Source organism: Aotus nancymaae, unplaced genomic scaffold (assembly GCF_030222135.1).
Source record: "Aotus nancymaae isolate 86718 unplaced genomic scaffold, 86718_ANA_hifiasm-v0.15.2.pri h1tg000033l, whole genome shotgun sequence".
In the NCBI taxonomy this organism is placed as follows: Eukaryota; Metazoa; Chordata; class Mammalia; order Primates; family Aotidae; genus Aotus; species Aotus nancymaae.
Window position 1 is genome coordinate 9,423,308 of NW_026988447.1, and position 12,486 is coordinate 9,435,793.

Below are 12,486 nucleotides of genomic sequence, written 5' to 3' on the forward strand. Positions count from 1 at the left end.
TTTTTGTAACACTCTCTAGAAGGTGTAATTATAGGAAACAAAAAGATCTATTTGAAAGAATGTGATGTATTCCTTGTAACTTGCAACAAAACTATGTAATTATTCTCACAGTTATTTAAATTTAAGGATTTGTTCCCTTGAAGCCTGAAAACCCATCTGTGCCCGATTCTCATTTTCCTGATGTTAAATGCCATAGCACTCAATATTGGCATCTTTTAAACTGCAGCGGCTTTACTCAAATTATACGAATTTGCATTAGCCGTAAACCTGAAAGCACTGTTTATATTTCTTGAGTTCTCCTACACTGTTTCCTCCCAAATTTCCCAGGGACCAGCAAACTCCCCTTGTCTATTTTGTGCAACCACCTATATCCTAATTAGTCTCAGTTTCTGAGGTCTTACTCCTCAGATGACCTGGAAGCGAATGGGTGTGAATTGTAAGGAGAAGACAAACACAAGATGTAGGATGACAGCCATATTTTATTCATGTCAGGACAATTTTTAATCTTCGAGCCAAAGAACCAAACCAATCCAAACAACTCAAAAAAAAAAAAAAAAAAAAAAAAAAAAAAAAGAAAAAATTTCTAGCCTCACTATAAGGCATTTCAGGGTAGATATTTTTAAAATATAAACCAAGCTCCAAACTCCTCCTTCAGCATGTGCTCTGAAGATAGTTTATTAGTAAGTTAGAAGTAAGCCTATTGGCAATATTATGGCTAAGTGATAGTCTAAGTTTAGTTTCTTTCCTTCTCTCTTTATCGGTACCCCAAATATAATTTTCTACTGTTATTTGGAAAGAAAATAGCAACCACCCACAAAGATGCTTGTGTTTTCTCAAGCAAGATGCTCCATTTGTACACTATATACCTTCAACTCTATATACTGACATCTTTAAAATATGTTCACTTACTTTTTTTCTCTTCCTACCTTTACTCCTGAGAACAAATTTGGACAGCTCTTATATCTACTGCACCCCCCCCGCCAAATTGCCAATCCCTTATTTTTTAAATGGTTCTATATTGTTAGTTTTATGCGATTATTTGAATTTCCACTACACTATATTTCATCTGTTCCAAGGATTTTATTTAAATTTGTGTCACCCACTCCCAGATAGTGTATCTTTTTCCATTTCAGATTTAATTAATTGTATCTATATACTGTGAGGAAAAATTGTGAAAGACTTCAAAATGTGGTGGGTGTCCTGACAAGCTCTTCCATCTGAGTTATCTCTGCCTTCGTCTTTGACTAGGCTGTTTCATAACTCTATAGAGAGAGATGTTAATTTGTAGAAAACTGAGAGAAATGCAAATGATTTCTGTCCATAGAAATGCAAATTGTGTCTGATGAAATGCAATTAGTTATTGCCCTGAGAATATTGACTAGTTTTGCCAGTTTTTCGTTCCTGTGTAAATAACATTTCAGCATTCCTTTTCTGACTATAAATGTTGTATGCAACTTTGAGTTCCCTTTCTAATCCTTGTGGCACTCTTTTTCTGTTTTCTTCATTAATTAATTCAGTAATAGTTAAGGCAGGCAGGCCTTGACCATATGTTCACTTTACATTTGTATGAAAGTTACGAATTTGCCTTTTTTATTTATATTCCTTTCTCCACACTTCAACCTTGTTCTCTAGAAACTTACTCTTCCCTTCAGAAAAACAGTCTACTTCAGTCCTCTATAGAATCCAGCAGAGGCATCCTTTTTCCTGTGCTCTGTAGGTCCCAAGCAGCTTTTATCAGCAGTGACAGACGGCTTGGTGTTGGGAGTCAGGAGAGAGGAGCTATCTTCTCATCACCCAGAATCGCCTCCTCTTTTACTAGCTTTAATAAGCACTCCTAGGTCCCTGATTATGTGTGTTTCAAAAGCAGATAATTAATAAACTCAAATGGAGAAAGCCTATCTGATTAATATATTTAATAATTATTGACCAATCCTCATTTAAAAAAATTATTGAATCAATTCTGTGACTCGGGAACTCATACATAGAACACAGAGATGAAAGAAATTGAGATTAAAAAACTTTGAGATTTTAGAGTCAGATTCCATGCACAGATATATTTACATTTCTTGAGTAAAACTATTATCGTTTAAATATTTTGTCTCAATTTTTAACTTTCTTAGATAAATCTTTTATTTATATATTTTGCCACATCTATATTTTCTATATGTATGTTTGATAAAACAGTTTTATTATTCTAAAATACACATAAAGTAAAATTTACTGTCCTAACCACTTTTAAGTATACAGCTCAATGGTATCGGACACATTCAATTATTGCACAACCATCACTATGATGCATCTCCAGAACTCTTTTCATCTTGCAAAATGGAAACCATACCCATTAAACAGTAATTCCCTTTCCCCACACATCCCTGGTAACCATCACTATACTTTCCATCTCTATAAATTTGCCTACTCGTGGATGAGGGATCATAATGTATTTGTCTTGTTGTATCTGGCTTATTTCACTTAGTATGATACTTCAAGCTTCATCCATGTTGCAGCATGTGTCAGAATTTTAAGGAAACATACCGTTCCATTGTTTAGGTATATGCCATATTTTGTTCATCCACTCATCCATCGATGAACACTTGGTTGCTTCCACATTTGAGCTATTGTAAATAATACTGCTGTGAACATGGATGTACAAATACTCTCCTTTCAGGGTGTCAAATTACTGAATCATATGATAATTTTTTTTATTTGTTTTGAGGCATTGCTGTACTGTTTTCCATATCAGCTATGCCATTTCACATTTCCACCAACGGTGCACACAAGATTCCAATTTCTCCACATTCTTGCAGCACTTGGTATTTCCTGTTTTTATGTATGTATTTATTTTTTGGATAGTAGTCATCCTAATGGTTGTGTGATTGTATTTCATTGTGGTTTTGATTTACATTTCCCTAATGATTAATGATTTTGAGCATATTTTCATGCACTTATTGGTTATTTGCATATGTTCTTTAGAGAATGCCTATTCAAATTTTTTACATATTTGAATCAGGTTTTTTTTTTTTTGAGTTTTAAGAACTTTATATATATACTGAATATCAGTTCCTTACCAGATGTATGATTTGCAAATTTTCTTACCTTTGTGAGTTGTCTTTTTACTCTGCTGATTGTGTCTTTCTATAGACAACAGATTTTAATTTTATAAAGTCTAGTATATTTACTTTTTCTTTTGCTGTCATATCCAAGAAGGAAGATCATCCATGAAATTGCATGTTTCCAGAAACCATATGCCTTCAATAACATAGTTTCAAGAGGCCCCATATTTTCTAATGCTTGTTTAACATTTTTACTTTTTATTCACCTGTATTTTGCAAATTTCTGGAAAGTTATTTAACATTTCTAACAAACCCACCCCTGTATCAGTTTTCTTTCATAATTTTGAAGAAAAAGTTTTCAAAGACTAAAATTCCAGGAACCAAATTTATAAGTGTTTTTTTTAAGCAAGCATTACATAAGATGGGGTTTTCTGTCATATGCTACTTCTTTTTGCCTCAGTATGTCTCATCACCTGTCCCAGGCTGCAAGTTCAGGGAGGCAAATTCCTTCATTTTTATAATCCTTTAGGATCAGAGAGAGGGACTAGCATTTGAGTTCTGTTTCAGGCACATAAAAGCTATGCCCTCTCTCCTGTAATCTAGGGTAAATACATGACATAAAGAGAAATGAATAGATTGCACAACTGCCATGATGATAACAATAATATAGACTATTTGGCAACAATATTAGCTACTACTAGTACCACATCGACTCACATAATAGGTGTTAACTAACAGAAGGAACAAATAAATCCTGTACTGGCATTTACAATGTGGTGAATTAATATTCGTAACTGTATTCTGCCTTGTTTTCCACCCTCATTACCATGACTAGAAAGCGTGTCAAGTTAAAAATCACTTAAAGTACACAGTTCTGATAGTTTGTGTAACTAACAGCTGAACCAGTGTAAATAAAACACACTGTTACTTATAAGTACTTTAGATTTTTATGTTGATACAGTAATTGGGCTCCACAATTTTAAAGCCATATTTGTGATTGAAGGATTCACAACATTGTGTTTGAAAAAACTATCTTATATAATTAAAAATGCCCATATAAAAATTTATTTAAGAACATAAAAGATTTTGGTTGGTTTGTATGACCCACACCATTAGTTACATACTCAATATTCCTTTGCCCCTACTTAGTAATATATACTTGATTTTGTTCAGTATAGTAATGCACAGAATTTTAAAATGTAGTCATTTCCCACTAAATATCAGTAATCGTTGCTAAATAAATATTATGTCAGAAAAATCTACTAAACAGAATAAAGTTTAAATGTATTACATTTTATAATCTGACCAATATCTTAAATGTAGTTAAGACGCAGTAAAATGCCTATACACACACACACACACACAAACACACACATGTATATGAATGTGTGCAACAGTCACATTAGGATCTTAAGAAACAGTTATTTTTAATGCAATAGCGTGAGACTTTGTAGGGCCAGTAATATACAGGATGCACCTTTCAAATTCTGGGATCCATTTATTAATTTTCAATGTGCATATTAAAATGTCATCACATGATTCCTATAGTTCCTAAATTGTATTTGTATTCTCATTCAAAATTATTCTCACAAGTTGCATTGTATAAATTTTAAAAAATATATACTTTGTCTAAAAAAAGATGTTGACAAATACATACAACCAATGAAACACGTATCATAAAATTTTATTTCTTAAAAACTTTAGATTAGAAGTGATATAAACAAAATGTAATATTACTACCGGGGCAGACATTCTGGAGGATGTGCCTGTCATCAACTCTTTAGCCTCCCTTGCAGCTAAGAGTAGCTATGCAACCAGTCCTGGCTAATATAATATAAGCAAAGGTCTACCACATAAAATTCCAGAAAAGTTATTCTTTTCATCATAATAAAGGCGTATAGTCAGCATAGGCATGTCTTTTGTCATTTACCTTTTGTTCATTCTTTTCTTTGCAATGCCTTGATATCTGTATGTGAAACAATCATATGACAATCACAAACAAAGTTGGCAGAGTAGGTGGACAAAAGGTGCTTTGGCCTTTGATGACTTCCTTGAGCAGCTATGTTGATTTGACATCAACCTCTGAGTGTCTTTACATATGAGATAATAATGGCTGTTTTGGTCTATGACACTATATTTTTTAGTGAGAGTCTAGGTAGCAAGGATTGCTTTCTTTCATTCTATGCTATTATTTTATGTGCTGTGTATTCTTGAAAGTTCAAACAAGTAGACTTACCTTGCTTACATTCTTCACTGGTGAAATACTTCCATTATTAGAGGATCATCTTCAACACAGGTGGTTTGTGGAAGGGAAGTTTGGAGTAGTGAGGATGCAGAGAGAGAAATTTACCCAGCTAGACAGAGTAGTCAGATCAACCCTAGCAATTTACTGGTGACAAATGTTAGAGTCAGACTGATCTCTTATATCATTGTAGGTCTTCCTTCAGGCACTTTCTCTAATCAGATAGAAATAGACATTAGGCTTCAATGTATCCAATTATTATAATAGACTATATTGTTCAGCTGCTATAACAAATACCTTGAGCTGTAATCAGAATATCCAATGGTGCTTATGGCCTGAACAAAAAAGAAATGTATTTATTGTTCAGTTAACAATCTCAAGTAGATGTTCCTGGTTAGCAGGCGATGCTCTTCCATTTAGTGATTTAGAGATACAGGTTCCTTTCATCTTATGGATTAACTTTCCCTCACACCCTTGATGTCATTTGCCTTGATCAGAAAAAGAAACAACAACAACAAAAAGAATACTTCGGAAGGGAATGCCTTGGGAAGATCACGTTGGAAAGAACTCTTTGAAAAGGAAACAATACCTGTCGCCTTCACTCACATTTACTGGCCACAACAAGTCTCATGTGAAAACTCATATAGAGCCAAGTGATGTTGGGGAATGTAGCTCCTGGCTTGATAACTGATTCACAAGCAAAAGCTCTATACCACTAAGGGAAAGTACACACCCTGATACGTAGTTAGCTGACTGAAATGCAGTCAAAATTAACTGTGATAAACAAAATTATCTTTTATATCAATCCTTTAAATTATGGCTATCCAGTTGGCAGATAAAAACAAAACACCAGCAATAGAATGGCTTTCAGTTATATGAAATGACTTTCTATAATAACATTAAATTCCTAATATATTATTGAAATAATTATGAAATAATTATTTTCATTTGTCAATGTGTGTCTGTCTTCCTCATAGCATTTATGCAGCAGAAGCACTAAGGTTCACTGTGAAACTAGCAAATAAATGACAGGAAAACCTTGACACATTTCCTCATTAATTTTGTATATAAATAACTTTAATTTTATTCTGAAAGTGGCTGAGTATATGGATTTATACACAGAATCTAGCTGCAGAGTCATTTTATAAAGAGATGCTCTTAAAATCTTTGACAAACCTGACAAAAGCGATGGGGAAAAGTCCCTGTTTAATAAATGGTGTTGGGAAAACTGGCTAGCCATATGCAGAAAGCTGAAATTGGATCCCTTCCTTATACCTTATACAAAAATTAACTCCAGATGGATAAAATATTTAAACATAAGACCTAACACCGTAAAAACCCTAGAAGAAAACCTAGGCAATACCATTCAGGACATAGGCGTAGGCAAGGACTTAATGACTAAAACACCAAAAGCAATGGCAACAAAAGCCAAAATAGACAAATGTGACCTAAGTTAACTCCAGAGCTTCTGTACAGCAAAAGAAAGAATCATTAGAGGCCGGGCGCGGTGGCTCAAGCCTGTAATCCCAGCACTTTGGGAGGCCGAGGCGGGTGGATCACGAGGTCAAGAGATCGAGACCATCCTGGTCAACACTGTGAAACCCCGTCTCTACTAACACAAAAAAATTAGCTGGGCATGGTGGCGCGTGCCTGTAATCCCAGCTACTCAGGAAGCTGAGGCAGGAGAATTGCCTGAACCCAGGAGGCGGAGGTTGCGGTGAGCCGAGATCGCGCCATTGCACTCCAGCCTGGGTAACAAGAGCGAAACTCCGTCTCAAAAAAAAAAAAAAAAAAAAAAGAATCATTAGAGTGAATCGGCAACTAATAGAATGGAAAAAATGTTTGCAGTTTACCCATCTGACAAAGGGCTAATAACTAGAATCTACAAAGAACTTACACAAATTTACAAGAAAAGAACAAATGACCCCATCAAAAAGTGGGTGAAGGATATGAGCAGACACTTCTCAAGACATGCAGACACGAAAAAAACAAACACGAAAAAAAGCCCATCATCACTGGTCATTAGAGAAATGCAAATTAAAGCCACATTGAGATACCATCTCCTGACAGTTAGAATGGCAATCATTAAAAATCAGGAGACAACAGATGCTGGAGAGGATGTTGAGAAATAGGAACACTTTTATACTGTTGGTGGGAGTGTAAATTAGTTCAACCATTGTGGAAGACAGTGTGGTGATTCCTCAAGGATCTAGAAATAGAAATGCCATTTGACCTAGCAATCCCATTACAAGGTATATACCCAAAGAACTATAAAACATTCCATTATAAAGACACATACACATGTATGTTTATTGCAGCACTGTTTATAATAGCAAAGACTTGGAACCAATACAAATGCCCATCAATGATAGATTGGATAAAGAAAACGTGGCCCATATACACCATGGAATACTATACAGCCATAAAGAACCATGAGCTCATGTCCTTTGCAGGGACATGGAGGAAGCTGGAAACCATCATTCTCAGCAAACTAACATAAGAACAGAAAACCAAACACCACATGTTCTCACTCATAAGTGTGTGTTGAACAATGAGAAAACATGGACACATGGAAGGGAACATCACACACTGGGGCCTTTCAGGCGGAAGGGGGGTTAGGGGAGGGATAGCAGGGGGTGGGGGGATTGGGGAGGGCTAACATTAGGAGAAATGCCTAATGTAGTTGACGGGGGAATGGATGCAGCAAACCACCATGGCATGTGTATATCTATGTAACAAACCTGCATGATCTGCACATGTACCCAAGAACTTAAAGTATGATAAAAATAAAATAAAATAAATAAAACAATAGATGTCAAAGAGTCTCTAAAGGTACACGATGTCAATATTTGCCAATTTCTATTGCTGTTGGTTTTCATGGGCAAATAATACATGATAGTTCTTATGATTTTTCCATTTTACACAATATCACCTAAGTAATATAATGGGTTAGTATCTGCCAATTTTTGTGTAAATGAAGTTCGGATTTTTTTATTGGCCTACATATTTCTTTTCTTTTTTTTTTTTTTTTTGAGATGGAGTTTTGCTCTTGTTACCCAGGCTGGAGTGCAATGGCGCGATCTCGGCTCACCACAACCTCCGCCTCCTGGGTTCAGGCAATTCTCCTGTCTCAGCCTCCCGAGCAGCTGGGATTACAGGCACGCGCCACCATGCCCAGCTAATTTTTTGTATTTTTAGTAGAGACGGGGTTTCACCATGTTGACCAGGATGGTCTCGATCTCGTGACCTCGTGATCCACCTGCCTCGGCCTCCCAAAGTGCTGGGATTACAGGCGTGAGCCACCGCACCCGGCCCACATATTTCTTTTTAATGAGTATCTTCTCCCAGTCTCACAAAGAGTACGTCTTCTCAACATGTTAATTTTCTGGCCTTGATGAAATTTTTTAAATGTTGGCAAATTTGAATATTATATTTGGACCAAATATACCCATTCTAAAAGTCTAATACAAAAACAGGAACACATCTCCTCTTTTGTGTCCTTTAATCTCCCCATGATTCTTCTGCTTTAAATGTTTAAATTCATTACTTAATTATATTTCACATGCTCATAAATTTTATAATATTTTGCCCTTAGATTCTCAACTTCTTACCATATTGTTGTTTTAAATCAATTGACTGCAAGAAACCAAGAGAGAAATGCACTATTTGCGTGTGAGAAGTAAGAAGCAACTTTGGAAGTGGGGCACCAAGATGGCCAAGAGAAGCAGGCCCGGAATGCAGCTCACAGCGAATGAGATGCAGAGGGCTGGAGGACTTCATGATTCCACATGAGGTGCCGAGTTCTTTCCTGTGGGACTGATACGGCACTGGAATTGGGTCCAGGAAAGGAGCTGCTGACAGCTATCCAGAGGGGCAAATCAAGATGGGGTGAAACGTGTAGCTCGGAGGGTCCGGGGACAACCCCTTGCGAGCTCCGCTTCGGATCCTGTGCTTGCCTCATCCCTCCTGCAACCCACGGTCCATGGGGGCCCTGCCAGATGGTGGGGCGCCATGGGTAGTCAATGCAAATCTGAGCAGCATCCAGCTCAGCAAGTTGTCGCAGGGACCTAGGTGGGAGTTTGGACTAACGCCAGCGGGACAGACGTCCCACTCTGGGAGAGATGCCATTGGGAAGGCGGGGCCAATCCCACCTGCAAACAAACTCCAGGGAAGGACCACCCACCTGACAACCTGACTGAACCTGAGAGAGCCCAGCAACGCCCTCTACAGGCCAAAAAAGATACAGCTCCAACCTCAATAGAAAAAAAACCACTCAGAGACTCCTCCTGAAATCACCAACTTCAAAGATTAAAGGGAGATAAATCCACGAAGATAGGAGAAAACCAGCACAAAAAAGATGAAACCACCAAAGAACAGAACACCTCTTCTCCTCCCTAGGATCACAACTCCTCACCATCAAGGGAACAAAAAACGACATAGAATGAATCTGACGAATTGACAAAAGCAGGCTTCAGAAGGTGGGTAATAACAAACTTCTCTGAGTTAAAAGACCATGGTCTAACCTAATGGAAAGAAACTAAGAGCCTTGATAAAAGGTTAGACGAAATGCTAACTAGAATAACCAGCTTAGAGAAGAACATAAACGACTTGATGGAGCTGAAAAACACAGCACGAGAACTTCACGAGGCATACACAAGTTTAAACAACCAAATCGATCAAGCAGAAAAAAGGATATCAGAGATAGAAGATCAAATCAATGAAATAAAACGAGAAGGCAAGATTAGAGAAAAAAGAGTGAAAAGAAATGAACAAAGCCTTCAAGAACTACAGGATTATGTGAAAAAGCCTAATCTATGCTTGATTGGCATACCTGAATGTGATGGGGAGAATGAATCCAAGTTGGAAAACACTCTTCAAGATATTATCCAAAAGAACTTCCCCAACCTAACAAGGCAGGCCAACATTCAAATCCAGGAAATTCAGAGAACACCACAGAGATATTCCTCAAGAAGAGCAACCCCCAGGCATATAATTGTCAGATTCACCAGGGTTGAAATAAAGGAAAAAATCCTAAGAGCAACCAGAGAGAAAGGTCCAGTCACCCACAAAGGAAAGACCATCAGACTCACAGCAGATCTCTCAGCAGAAACCCTGCAAGCCAGAAGAGAGTGGGGGCCGATATTCAACATCCTTAAAGGAAAGAACTTTCAACCCAGAATTTCATATCTGGCCAAACTAAGCCTCATAAATGAAGGAGAAAGAAAATTCTTTACAGACAAGCAATGGCTGAGAGATTTTGTAGCTACAAGACCTGCCTTATAGGAGCTACTGAAGGAAGTACTAAACAGGGAAAGGAACAACCAGTACCAGCCCCTGCAAAAACATACCAAATGGTAAAGAATAATGACACAATGAAGGAGCCACATTGATTAACGGGCAAAACAACCAGCCAGTAACAAAATGGCAGGATCAAATTCAAACATAACAATATTAACATTGACAGTAAATGGCCTAAATGCCCCAATCAAAAGACACAGACTGGCAAATTGGATAAAAAGTCAAGACCCATCGGTGTGCCATATTCAGGAGACCCATCTCACATGCAAAGACACACATAGGCTCAAAATAAGGGGATGGAAGACGATTAACCAAGCAAATGGAGAGAAAAAAAAGCAGGGTAGCAATCCTAGTCTCTGATAAAACAGACTTTAAACCAACAAAGATCAAAAGAGACAAAGGAGGACATTATGCAATGATAAAAGGATCAATGCAACAAGAAGAGCTAACCTAAATATTTATGCACCCAATGCAGGAGCACCCAGATACATAAAGCAAGTTCTTAACGACCTACAAAGAGACTTAGACTCCTGCAAAATAATAATGGGAGACTTTAACACTCCACTGATAATACTAGACAGATCAATGAGACAGAAAGTCAACAAGGATATCCAGGACTTGAATGCAGATTTGGACCAAGCAGACCTAATAGGCATTTACAAGACACTCTACCTCAAATCCACAGAATACACATTCTTCTCAGCACCACATTGCACTTACTCCAAAACTGACCACATAATTGGAAGTAAATCACTCCTCAGCAAATGCAAAAGAATGGAAATCATAACAAACAGTCTCTTAGACCACAGCACAATCAAAGTAGAACTCAGGATTAAGAAAAGCACTCAAAACCGCACCATCACATGGAAACTGAACAACTTGCTCCTGAATGACGAATGGATAAACAATGGAAGGAAGACAGAAATAAAAATGTTCTTTGAAACCAACGACAATGAAGACACAATGTACCAGATCCTATGGGACACATTTAAAGCAGTGTCTAGAGGGAAATTTATAGCAATAAATGCTCACATGAGAAACAAGGAAAGATCTAAAATCGACACCCTATCATCAAAATTGAAAGAGCTAGAGGAGCAAGATCAAAAAATCTCAAAAGCAAGCAGAAGACAAGAAATAACTAAGATCAGGCAGAACTGAAGGAGATAGAGACACAAAAAACCCTTCAAAAAATCAATAAATCCCTGAGTTGTTTTTTTGAAAAGATCAACAAAATAGACCACTACCCAGACTAATAAAAAAGAAAAGAGAGAAGAATCAAATAGATGCAATAAAAAACGATAAAGGGGAGTTCACCACTGATTCCTCGGAAATACAAACTACCATCAGAGATTACTACAAACAACTCTATGCACATAAACCAGTAAATCTGGAAGAAATGGATAAATTCCTGGACACTTGCACACTCTCAAGACTAAGCCAATAAGAAGTTGACACCCTGAATAGACCAATAACAAGGTCTGAAGTCGAGGCAGCAATTAATAGCATACTGACCAAAAAAAGTCCAGGTCCAGATGCGTTCACCGCTGAATTCTACCAGACACACCAAGAGGAGCTGGTACCATTCCTGTTTAAACTATTCCAAATAATAGAAAAAGAGGCAATCCTGCCTAATCAACATCATCCTGATACCAAAATCTGGCAGAGACACAACTAAAAGAGAAAACTACAGGCCAAAATCCATGATGAACATTGAAGCAAAAATCTTCAATAAAATACTGGCAAAGTGAATCCAACAGCACATCAAAAAGCTTATTCATCATGATTAAGTAGGCTTCATACTAGTGATGCAAGGCTGGTTCAACATATGTAAGTCTATAAACATAATTCACCACATAAACAGAAACAAAGACAAAAACCACATGATTATCTCAATAG